We start from the raw sequence: 13,684 nt of genomic DNA, 5'->3' as shown, positions 1-13,684 counted from the left end.
CTCAAGATGCCTTTTTGTTTTTATCCCTAGTTTTTGTAAGAGCGTGCAATGAAGGTTTTTTGGCTCAGAACGGTGTGATAGATTTATTCATTCAATAAAATAATTACCATTGTGATCCTACCTCTGAGTATAGAAATAGCAACAGGTTACGGGCCCAGGTGCAATAATTAGTTATTATTTTATTGAAAATGTTATTAATAGTAATAATATTGAGGAGCGCAGAAGATAACCTAAAAACAAAAGAAATGGGTGCGTGATCGATGATTCAGTGTTGAATATCATAAGGGCGCTTTATCGAGTATACAATAATTGCTTGCGTGATAATACAGTTGTCAAAAGAAAAAAAAAAAAGAAACAAATGTCGAGCGGGGCGAGTTTAAGTATTAAAAAGCTAAACAAAGTAAATTACGACACATGGAAATTACAAATAGAGGCAATACTCATTAAAGATGACTTGTGGAAATATGCAAATGGTTCAATAATTAAACCTGAAGCAGTGGATGAAGCCTCTTTATGGAATAAAAGGGGTGGTAAAGTCAGAGCCGATGTTATTCTTACCATAAGTTCGAGTGAGCTATGTCATGTGAAGCAAGAAAAGCTACGCTCCTAAAGCAATTATTATTCACGAAAATGTCCGGTAGTAAAAATATGTACGATCACTTAAATAATTATTTCAGTCACGTGGATAAATTAAAAGAAATGGATATTCCAGTCGCTGATAATTTATTGTCAATCCTATTATTATATAGCGTCCCGAACACATACGTAAATTTTAGATGTGCAATCGAATCGCGGGACCAATTACCTACTCCAGATGCGCTTAAGATAAAATTATTAGAAGAAGCTGATTCTCGTCCTAATTCAAATGCTGTAAAAGATTACCAAGAAGCTCTGCAAGTGGAAGATTCAAATAAACACAAAAGCTATGATAAAAATAGAAATTCTTAAAATAAAAATGGATTTATTAAAGCTAACAAAGTAAAACACATCGAATGTTCTTATTGTCACAAACGTAAACATAAGGCAAATCAGTGTTTGAAGAAGAAAAACGATGATCATAAAGCTCAACTAGTACAAGTTCCTGAAATACCCAAAATTGAACAATGCTTGCGTGCTTCCAATATTCAGGATGAAGATAATCAGCATAAAATAGTATTGTTACTGATATTTCATTGAATATAAACATGGAACCACCGATGGAATAGTGCATTGACAGCGGTGCTACGTCACATATGTGCTGTGATATAAACTGTTTTGAATCCATAGAGCCAGTCAGAAATCAGAAAGTAAAATTAGAGAATGACATATTAACTGAAGTCAAAGGTAAGGGTACTGAAATATTATTTAGTTGTATAAGAAACAAACTTGAGAAATTTAGATTGGAAAACGCTTTATACGTGCCAGAATTAAAAGCAAATTTGATCTCAGTATCAAAAGTTACAGCAAATGGAAAAAGGATTGTATTTACAAATAGAAGGGCTACAATATTTGGAAAGAATGATGAAGTCGTTATTACTGCTATTCGTAAAAGGGATTTATATGTCGGAGACGAAAGGAAAACCGGAGCCTTCCCTTTGCAATTTTGGGAAAGTCTTCTAATGCTTTAGCCTAGATTTTATCATAGCTGTAATTATGCAATTGTTGTCATTCAATCTGATTGTAATTGCTCGATATTTGTGATAGCGAAAGTGGATTCGAGGTGACAACTGGTCGCCGAATGTAGCCACGGTCACGGGATGAACTTTTTGCTTGACGAAGGTATGGATCGGTTGTATAGTTCTTCCTAGAAATCACATAGAATTCTACTTTGGAGATGTCGATATAATGGGACACACGTTGTATTAGGAATCAAACTCCAGACAGAAACTGCCTAGCAACGGCGTTTGGAACCTTCTCGACGCTTCCAGCGAGCATGCACAAATGCAGTCGTACAGCGAGAAAGATTTTCATCAGATCATTATTCGTGTGATCGCCTTGGAAAGTGATACATCGAGCAGTTTACCGAGTGACTCAGCAATCGTATTTTTTTGTGTCTAAAATTATTCTACGCATAGTAAAGAGTTATCTCGTTGACCGTGGATTCGTTTGAACCCAAGAACATTGTTAATAGCGTTTATTAAACTCATTATTCGTTAAACTTATTATTCGTAAAACCTATTATTCGTTAATCTCATTATTCGTTAAACTTATTATTCGTAAAACATATTATCCGTTAATCTTATTATTCGTTAAACTTATTATTCGTTAAACTTGTTATTCGTTAAACTTATTATTCGTTAATCTAATCATTAGTTAATCTAATCGTTTGTTAATCTTATTATTCATTAAACTCAACATTCATAATATTTTGTAAAATCTTGTATATACGCGTAAATATAATCTCTGTTTTGTAAAACGATGGCTAATTCAAACGAAGAATCGTTACGCGCCTTAAATTCTAATGTTAATCCGACATATATATTGTAGATACAAAATCCGAATATATTGATATGGTATATGAAAACAGAAATACACTTATGGATTGGCGCTATCCATATGGACACTTAAATGAATCTGATCTTCGGAGATTAATAAATAAAAATATGGTAAATGGTCTACCTAATATAAGATTGAGTAAAATGAATACTTGCGATATATGTTTGAAAGGCAAACAGGCAACAACCCCAGTGCCAAAAAGATCTGAATTAAAGATGTTGGAAAAATTAGAACTGATACATTCTGATGTATGTGGCCCTATAAGACAAACATCTTTGGGTGGAGCTGTTAAGGAAATTCGAGGATTTGGAAATACAAATAATTGACTATATTTCACACACAACGGCTATACATCTATATTACACTCTGAAGAACGTCTTGCACGCACGCTTGTCGCCAACCGACTATACAGAATCTTCTAACGGCAGTCTTTTGTCTCAACTAAGACCTGGACGCCCTCTGACCCATACACACACACTCTCATGTACAGTGTAAATGTATCACTTCCCTAACAGAAGCAAAGTATTTTGCCACCTTTATCGATGACACATCAAGGTTTGTATATGTGTATATCCTTAAGACAAAAGATGAAGTTGAAAGTTCATTTTGGAGATTTAGAGCTTTAGTTGAAAGGCAAACGGGTAACAAGGTAAAAACCCTCTGTAAATTCGACCAATTGCGGGCAGACGTAATCGCGAGGAGAGACGTCAACGGGAGTCGTAAATTCCCGTTACGATTATACCAATCGCTCACTTAGATTACACTGATGAGCATAGATAGATAGATAACAACTTGTCGCACGAAGATGCGATAGATATGTACGCTAGAGCAGAGCTCTTATAATGGAAGTAACTATAATATATTTAGGAGAGGAGATGTATGTTCGACAACACCGAGAACCGACAAAAGGTTTGCGTGAAGTATGCGACTCTCGCGCTATGTGTAGACTGCCGCGTTAGGCGTTAGTTTTAGACTGACTGTCGCTCTTTTTCTAATACGGACGAAAAGTTCGGTGTGGGTGGCCCCTGTGCCTAAAGAACGCGGATTCGTTGTTCCCACTTTCGTTAGGAAAAGTGAGGGTAACGAACCACGGTGTTGATTGGTCATGACCTGCACTACTGCTCGAAGGGATGAGTAGGAAGTCTCCTACCGTCGTGGTGGATAGATGACCGTATTCGTGAAGAAAACCCAGCTTGTTTTATTAGAGGGCTATTCGGATTTTCCTAATGGGCGCATACCCGCTTTCTCCGTGTTTTAAGTGCGCCTAATAAACCCAAGGACCTCTCTAAAAACCGACTGTGTTTCGAGAATATTTTTAAGCTTTAGAAATTCTTCAAGACAAACGGATTGAAGATACACGGCGAAACAATACAGGGAAGTGAAAGTTATGGTGGGTCCTTAGGTTTATTGGGGGTCGAAGTGACGTTACGCAGGCCGGTTGTTGTCCGGTCGCGCGGGCTGGCGTGCAGCTGTTTTAGGCGGCGTAACACCCTCAGAACTGATAATGGTTTGGAATATTTGGGATAGTATTTCACAAATGAATTGGAAAATTGTGGTATTTGCAGGAAATTTACAACTGCCCACACACCTCAGCAAAATGGAGTAGCTGAGCGAATGAATAGAACACTCGTGGAGATGGCACGATGCATGTTGATCCAGTCAAAGTTACCTATCCAATTTTGGGCAGAAGCTATTAATACGGCATCATACATTAGGAATAGGTGCCCAACAGGTCATGGTAAAACACTATATGAAATTTGGCACAAAAGGAAACGAAATGTGAATCACCTTAAAATTTTTGGTACCGAAGCCTATGTATTAAATAAATGGCCCGATAAAAGTAAATTTGAAGCAAGATATTTCGATGAATCAAAAGCGTTTCGACTATGGGATCCAAGTAAAAGAAAAATCTTAATAAGTAGAGATGTTTCTTTCTTAAGAAACATTGAGTACCACAATGATAAAATTAAAAATAAACTTGAACAATTTAAATATGAACTGATAAGTCAAGAACTTGACGAAGAAATCACAGAAGAGATTCATGAGGAAGAACATGATGATGGTGAAAACATAAATCAAAATGAAAATTATGTTCAAGATAGATCTGTGGTCAAGAGGGGAGGGGGGAAGGAAGGACACACATAATGCAAACAGGAAATGTCGGTAGACCAAGGAAAATTTATAAGACTGTCCCAATTGATCAAGAAACAGTACAATTAGTCAATGATGATTCGACTGAGTCAATAGATGAATTATTATCTGGACCTCATGCAGAAAAATGGAAAGAAGCCATGAAAGAGGAACATGACGTGTATTTTCGGTCAATCACAGGGAGACGTAATCGCGAGGAAACACGTCAACGGGAGTCGTAAATTCCCGTTACTATTATAATAATCGACGCCGCGAATAGATCGATTCCCTGATTTCCGTTGAGATAATAGGGGTGGTTGAGGTGGTATAATGCTGCGATTAACAGGGTTATAAAATTTATATTTCCAACACTTAATACACTCAAGAGTTACACCGTTTCGTATGATATAAGTCGTAGACGATGATTTGGCGTATCAAGATGCGATATACATGCACAATATTCTTTGGGAATAGAGCAAGGCCCTTATAGTTGAGTTTCTTGTTGTAGTTGAAGTAGCAATAGAGGAGACGTAAAGTTGACACTGCTGATGTCGTAGAAGTATAGAGATGTAGTGACTGCTTTGTAGTCTAGGGGATCAGTGACGTTCGTTCTTTTGTGATTACGGAGGAAAGCTCGGAGTGGATGTGTCTTTTGAACTAAGAACGTGGATTCGTTGTTCACACTTTCGTTAGAACAGTGAGGGTAACGATCCGTGATGCCCATTGGTTATAGCCAATATTAATAAGTGAAGATTGGAGGAGGAAGCCTCCTACCGACGTGACTCGGGGGTGACCTTGTGCATAGGAAAAACCTGCTTTTCCGTTAAACACCCATTCGCTTTCTCCGTAATCTGTAAGAACGTGCAATAAACCTAAAGACAGTTTTAAATACCAGGTATAAACCGAAAATACTTGCAGGATTAAAGGTTCCTGCAAGTTAGTAAGATTCGGTTTATGGTGGGGCCTTAGGTTTATTGAGGGTCTGTCGAAAGAGGATTGGGCCTTGACGGTCAGACAGTGAAGGACGTCGCACGGACCATTTCACGCGACGTAACATGACGCCTTGATCAAAAATAACGTTTCGGAATTAGTAAAATGTCCAGTAAATAGATCTGCAATTGCATCAAAATGGGTTTTAATGACCAAATACAATGAAAATGGAAAAGTTGAACGCAGAAAAGCTAGGTTAGTAGCGAGAGGTTTTGCTAAAAAACCAAGTATTAAATACAATGAAACCTTCGCTACTGTGGCACGATTAACTTCCATTAGAGTTATAATGGCCTTAGCTGCTATATTAAAATTGGATTTATATCAATTGGATATAACCATGGCATATACCTATAGTGATCTGAATGAAAATATTTAGATGCATCAAGCCAAATATTTTGAAGTACCGCGCAAGGAAGATTATATATACCATCTAAAGAAATCTTTATATGGATTGAAGCAATCCGGTAAACAAATGGTTTGATAAATTAAATGGCTGCTTGAAAGAACTTCCCCTTAATCAAGTTGAAGAAGATCCTTGTGTTTATTCAATAAGAGATGGAGATAAAATCCTCACACTGGCAGTTTATGTGGATGACTTAATAATAGCCACTAATAGATATATGTTGTTTACTTACTTAACAGAAAATTTAATGGAAAAGTTCGAAATAAGAGATCTTGGAAAATTGAATTTTTGTTTGGGCCATTTATCAAAATGAAGAGATCAAAGAGGTAAAAATAAGTCAAGAGGAAATATATTACAGATATGGTGAGGAAATTCGGTCTTGAAGATGCTAAAATCGCAACTACCCAATTGGAAGCAAAAATAAATTTAAGCAAAGATGACGATTCACCTGAAATTGATTCGAACATCTATCAGCCATTGATCGAATCATTAATGTATGTCGTCATAGCTACCTGACCCGATATAATGTATGCTGTGAGCGTACTAAGTTGTTTTAATAACAACCCAAAGGAAAGTCATTGGTTATCCGCCAAAAGGGTCTGACGTTACCTTAAGGGAACGTCTAACATTGGTCCGTGTTTCAGGGATATTGGTGATGATATAACAGGATATGTCGAATCCGACTGGGGGGGGGGGGTGATATTGATGATAAAAAATCCAGGACTGGCTTCATATTCAAACTATCGAATGGTGCTATATCATGGGAATCTAGAAAGCGAAAAGGTGTGGCAATTTCCAGCACCGAAGCAGAATGCATGACGCTAACAGAAGCCACTCCAGAAGCCGTATACTTGCGACGATTTCTAAGCAAGTTTGATATGATCGCTGAAGAAAGAGCAATCGAAATATATTGTGACAACCAGAATGCAGCCAAGTGAATTCAAAATCCAGTGTTCCACGGTCACACGAAACATATAGACATCTGCTATCATTATATTCGTGAAATTTTCCAAAAAGGAATCATTGGAATTCGCTATATGCCCACAAATGAGATGCCAGCCGATTTACTAACGAAAAGCTTGAGCAAGCCAAGTCATAGTGTTCACCTAGAGACCATTGGTTTGACGAGCATTCGAATTCCGTTGAGAGGGGGTGTTGTAAACGACAACGTGAATTCGTGCTCGCCATCCATATGCAAATGCGTTAGTTATAAGAAATAGTAACAGAAGATAGTCCTAGTTACAATCGATAGATTTAATCGATAGGCTTAAGATGCCTTTTTGTTTTTACCCCTCGTTTTTGTAAGAGCATGCAATAAAGGTCTTTCTTTTTGGCTCAGAAGGTGTGATAGATTTATCCATTCAATAAAATAATAATTATTATGATCCTACCTCTGAGTATAGAAATAACAACATTTATTTTATTGTTCATTATTTTTATCGTTATGCGTGCGTATCAAATAAATTACGTTTCATAGTATTTAGCAACTTTATTCTCTAAACATTTTTTTTTTTTTAATTCGCATTTTCCAAAATGTACCAGATTTACAACTGAGTTCGGCTCTATGTTCAATACATTCACTGGCAGTTTACTTCTCCACTTCGAGTCCCCACTCTCATATGTCACTATTTCATAGTTTTACCAGTACGCCGCCGACAAGGTGGCGGCAACCGGGAACCAAACTCGTGTCACGTAAAATAAGAAAAGGAAATCTCAGATGAAAAGAAAAATAAAATATAAAAAAATAAAAAGAGAATTTATTTTTGAACACGTGGTTTATACTAATTACGATTTGGTTCTGAACTCCAGCCGTGACTTTCCAAGATTGAAGCTCTTACAATTTGCTCATTAAGCACTTCGGCGATATAAATTGTCGCCGAGTGCCGCCACATCTTTATCTCCATCATCAGTCCATCGGGGTTTGTCTGATCGCGCCAACGAAGGTTTTTGAAAAATTTGCGAGGAAGTGTATTTGCTACAAAATATTGGGATCGCTATGAACCGATTTTCTGCAGGTAATGGTACAAAAGTTATTTCGTTAATCTTAAATATAGCAATTTTACAATATTTGATAGTGTTCAAAAAGCTAATGATTTTAGAGGAGCAATCATGTTGTAGTTTTCGATCGTGAATTGGCTGGGTTTGTTTACAAAGCGTAATTCCTATCCCGTGAATTTAAGGCAACTAAGAGTATTATTACTAGTATTATTTTAGAGTATTATTATTAGTATTATTATTAGCAGTATCCTGAAAAAAGTACGTTTTCAATCGGTCACCATCTATCTTTTTCTTAACATTGTCAATAGAAATAAAGTAATAAGAAGTTTTCACATCGTTGATTCTGTAGGGTTCTAACCATTCAATATCCAACTTATCTCTTTTATGGCCGTTGTGAATTAAAACAAAGTCTCCTTTCCTAAACACGGCCTGAGTTTTAACAAGCTTTCTCTCTTAGTCTCGCTTGTATCGTTGCTTATTCTGAATGAGCGTTTTGCGAGCTGTTTCCCAATATTTATTCAACTATTTCTGCCAAAGTGAGTACATACCATAGGTAAGTGTGGGGAATTTGGATATTGCGGAAGGTAAGTTAGCTTTTCGCCCAAAGGTCAATTCAAAGGGAGAGAATCCTGTTCCTTCATGTTTCGCGGTGTTGTACCCTAAACAAATGAAATTAAGTACTTCATCCCATTCTTTGTCATTGTCGTGTAATGCAGTACGAATTAAATCTTTAACTGAGGCATGCGTTCTTTCGAGGGATCTGTTACTTTGTGGGTGAAATGAAGTTGTTTTGATGTGTTTGATTTTAAAAGCTCCTTCAAATTTCGTCATTAAATCGCTAACAAAATTTTGTCCCTGGTCTGTTAGGATCGTCTTTGATGCCGAAAATACGTAAATATAGTGTTCAGTGAGCGCGTTAATTATGGATTCAGTTCGCTGCGTTTTAAGGGGGACTAATATCAGATATTTCGTAAGTTCATCGTGAATTGAAAGTATGTATTGGTTTCCGCGTTTGGTTTTCATCGCGTTTGGTTTGGCCATCATCGGTCCTATGATGTCCATAGCGATTTTGTCGTTAGGGTTAAGTGGCGTGTCTGAGACTTGTGGGGATTCTTTGGGTCTGATACGTGGTAGTTTCTCCTTTTGACATATGTCGCATGTTTTCACAAAGTTTTCTACTCTTTCTAAAAGTCCGGAAATTTTGAATTTATCCTTGATCCGTTGATACGTTTTCTGTATCCCTAAATGTCCTACGGTGTCGTTGTGGTTTTCATTTATTGCTTGTATTATTTCGTTTTCGTCTAGTTTTAAGATGGGATTAGGTGCATAAGTAATTTTCTTGTACGTGTCGTTAAAATATATTAGCATGAGTTTAATCTGTGTTTTCTCTAATTCAGTGAAATCGTTATTTCCTTTGCCGACTTTTGTTGTATCTTTAAGAATTTTGTAAAGTCTTCTGATCCAAAGTGTCTCGTCGTATTCTCCTAAATCGTTTCGAGATAATTGGTAAAATGTTGGCAACCGGACAAATATGAATTCGTAAAACCCAAACTAGAATACTTAGGCCATGTAGGTAGTTTCATCCGAAGGAGTTAAACCAAACCCCAAGAAATTAGACGCTGTAAAAAGACCTCCTTCTATGAGCAAGTTATGCTTCGAAAAGAGGTTGCGGAGAGGGTGAGGGTGCGGACTCTCACCCTGAGAGGATTGACCGGCGAGGGCGCGGCAGAGGCCATGGACACGCTTCGGTGAGGCGCGCTAGGTCCGCCGCACCCCCCTATGGGGTGCAAACTTAGGCGCTGGCAACTCAGCGCCCCGGGGCCGCAAAGCAGCCCGGCGGCTCCGGCGACGAGGCGCGGTGTGACAATGGCCACACACCACTCCATTAAGCCGTGGTATTCGGCGGGGGGGGGGGGGATGTATCGCTCACACCGGTTCCCGGGCCCTTTTCGATCGCAGCCGGGACGGTCATCGTGGAGGTTTTAGTCGGTTGGCGTCCGGCACTACCAAGCCGCTTTTCCCCAGAAGCGACTTGGTGTCCGTGCGGACTTCCTCCACGTTAATAAAAAAAAGCCCCCCAAAGTGCTTGTGTGGCACAGCATTCTTCACGCCCACCGGTACCAAGGATGAACTCCTCCTCCAAGTCGGTGGGGCCTTTTTTTGCGCGAGGGGAGGAAAATGAATTTAAGCATACCCAGTGACTCGCGTCACCAGGTTATGTGGGACTCCAGATGACATCGTCGTACCCACTAAAAACCCCTCCTCTTTCCTCTGATTTGTTAGACACAGACAACCCCAGCAGAGCCGATCAGCATTCATCAGGGTTGTCCTCAACCGTGTCGCCGCATATTATCGTCGCGTACTGGTGGCGCCCCTCCTATTCGCTGACTCCATTGCCTTCGCCATATCCCTTTTATATCTCATTATGCCCTTACAGAACTCTCTGAACTTCCTCCAGTATTTATCCCTGGTAACTACAGTGTCCACCAAGTTGTCCACGCTTATCCTGACACCCAAGAAGTTTTCGAACTCGATTCTTCTATTGATCCATTTAGGGCACGCGAATAAGACATGCTCATGCGAATAAGACATGCGTCGTCATTCGGGTCTCCACAGTCCCAACACTTCGTGTCGACCTCCTTACCGATCCTCTTACGGTAGCTGTTGAAGATGCCGTGTCACGTGATCGATGTCTCATCTATTCCTGGCGAATATGATCGCATTACTTATTAATCTCCTGGTCACATTATCCTCATTATACATGCTTAATTCCGCCTGCCACTCCGTTGAGGCCTTCTTCTTTACTTCTTCCAAATCTTCTTTCTTTTCCGCATGCCTCTCAATCACCTCCTCTCCAACAGCTGAGGTCTTATAGATCTTCTTTCTCTCATATATCCCCGTCAACATTCGCACTTTAATGTAGATCGGTAAGTTCCCGGTCAATACAGAAAGCGCCGTGTGGGATACGGTGCGGTAGGCCGTGGATGTGATGCACAGGGCAGTTCGTTGAGCCCTTTTTATGATCTTCTTGTGTTTCTCATACTTCATCGCATCAGCCCACACAGGCGCACCGTATATTATTATGGATTCCCACACGCTGTAATATAGCCTTCTTGCCAAACCAGGCGGGCCCTTAATTCGGTAGGATTCCTCGTAATGCTCCTATTTGATGCCCGCTTTATCGCACAATGTGCTTGCCAAATTTCCTATTCGTGTCAATTATGACGCCAAGATATTTCGTGGCCTCTACCGTGTTGATAGCCATGCCGTCCACATTCAGGCCGATAACTTTGGACGCCCTCATACCCGTAATGAGGATTATTTCCGTCTTCTCCTTAGCCAGCGTCAAACCCACTCTTGCACACCAATCGCACACTGTTCTCATGATCTCCCTTACTATTCCGCTAACGCCTCCGTTTTTCTTCACGGCATATGCGATTGCCAGGTCATCTGCAAACGCGACCGCCTTAAACATTACCCTGTTATCTAGCCTTTCCAATAACCGATCGTAGACTATGTTCCATAGGAAAGGCCCCAGCACAAATCCTTGCGGAACTCCAGCCGCAACCAGGTACTCCACCGTACCAAACTGGTTGCTGACGATTATCCTCCTGTCCGTCAGGTAATTTTTTACCAGTCTAATGATCTTGCAAGGCAGCTACCTCCTGGTCAGTTCGTCAACAATGCTGTTCCAACTAAGGGTGTTGAATGCATTCTTGATGTCCAACGCAATCATCAAGCATACCATCCTTTTCTTCTTGCAGGTGTCCGCGAATTTAATCACCTGTGTAATCGCGTTCACCGTACTCCTTCTTCTCCTGAACCCATATTGTCCCCTATGAAATGGGTCCACTCCCATACATCTTTCGATAATCAACTTGAGCCACTTCTCCCACACTTTGCATAGTTCGATAAAATAATGAAAAGATATCTGAATAGAACTCTGGTCGACCCGACTTTATTCCTTCGTAATAGGGGCTTACACCTAGCCGACCATACGTTCTCTACGCCACATGGCGACGCAGCGAAGCACATCTCATGCGCGTGCGCGTGCTTTCTAGCGCTTCAACGGGCAAGATGGCATCAAATTCCTTCCACGTGCATATCTTAATTAAGTATTACGCATCGCGCGACCGTAAAGTGTCGCGGCCCTACGAGTGCAAACATCTAACAAACAAATGTGCCCCGTCGTGTGTGATCGTATACGGCGTCAATTACCAATTACCAATTGATAATTTCCCGATTACCAATTGATAATTGTTGACAACTTTTACTAACTTGCATCGGCCATATCGACGTGTGACAGTGCGTCTATTCTCATGCCATTTTAATCCTCCATCGTTCATTGTATGCAACGAAGAAACATACGAAGAAGTACTTACGCTATCCGCCTAACCACTCGCAACTCGGCCGCGCGTGGCATGTCCCTCTCCTCCGTCAATGTCTACAAATGGCGCACCATCTCACATCCCCCGGTATCTCATCTCTAATTACTGGTATTATGCCCCCACACGTTAACTCCTAATAATTTCTTACAATTTCTTATGAGCAGTAAGCAGTAAGTACCCGGCTTCCTCGCCAACTGATATACCCACTTGATTCATTCTCATTTTATTATCATAGGTATCAATCCTGTGTCGCGTAAAAGTAAGATAAAAATAAGACACTTGTCAATTTCCGAACAGGAGATCGAGTTCTTTTTATTTTTACTCAATTTGTACAATATTATTTTCGGTTCGCGATGATACACTTTCGATACTTGGGTTAGTTAAGAATTTTTTAGACTGACTGGATGATTTAGAAGGGAGCATTTATATTCTTTTATTCGTTGCAGTGGGAGAAGGCTTTGCTTGTACTTATCATGTATTTCGGAGAACGACTGGAGTGACCGAATGCCAACCAGTCGGCTGAGAACGGGTGCTGACCGGACGGTCACACGTGATAAGGCGCTCGGAATTTTGGTTTATCATATGGCTTGCTCGAATTTCACCTGTGACATTCCCCCTTCTTAGATTGAACTTGGTCTCTTCAGAAGTTTTCTTCAGAAGACTTTTGTGGAATCGAACTTGACGTGGCTTGAAAATTACAGCTGATTCCTCCTCTTCATCTAAGTGGTATGTGTTGGTTGGAATATAGATGTTGGGTGTTGAGGCCAGGGTGAGTGATACTGGTGGGACTGTCGCATCGTGGCTGTTGATTACGGTTTCATTTCGGCAGCAAAATAGATTGATACATAATTTGTTCGGTATACATTTCCTGATGCATTTGAATATCCCTATTTTGTTTAATCCATATATACCTAGTATGCCTAATGCTATGTACCCTAATATCTGGAGCGCGGTTAGTCCCCAATACTGTATATTTTTGATTCTATGTTCGAAATTAAGAGTTTCTATCTCGTCGCCTATTTTATCGATCGTTGTTTTATAGCCTTGTAAATTATCTATTATCTTCGGTGCTCGCTCGAGTTTATCTAACAGATGAGTGAAACTATCGTTTGTTTTGAGCGCTAGGGTTTTTGTTTTGATTTCGTATTTGACTTCGTTTGTTGTTTCGCCCTTACGCGTGTGTTCGTCTCTGTAGAATATATCGCAAGAAGTGTTGGCTCTTATGATGGAAGGCTTGTCAAGTTTTTGTAAGGTATGTTTCGTTTGGCAAATTGTGTCTATTTCTATCGGACTTGCTGGT

General features: G+C 39.9%; 1 pseudogene; it reads left to right on the top strand.

The window, feature by feature from the left end:
- The first annotated feature begins 630 nt into the window (after positions 1-630).
- LOC117161609 (uncharacterized) lies at positions 631-7,301 on the top strand (annotated as a pseudogene).
- Positions 7,302-13,684: the final 6,383 nt, after the last annotated feature.

Source organism: Bombus vancouverensis, chromosome 10, assembly GCF_051014615.1.
Source record: "Bombus vancouverensis nearcticus chromosome 10, iyBomVanc1_principal, whole genome shotgun sequence".
NCBI lineage: Eukaryota > Metazoa > Arthropoda > Insecta > Hymenoptera > Apidae > Bombus > Bombus vancouverensis.
This window is presented reverse-complemented; position numbering and strand designations above follow the sequence as displayed.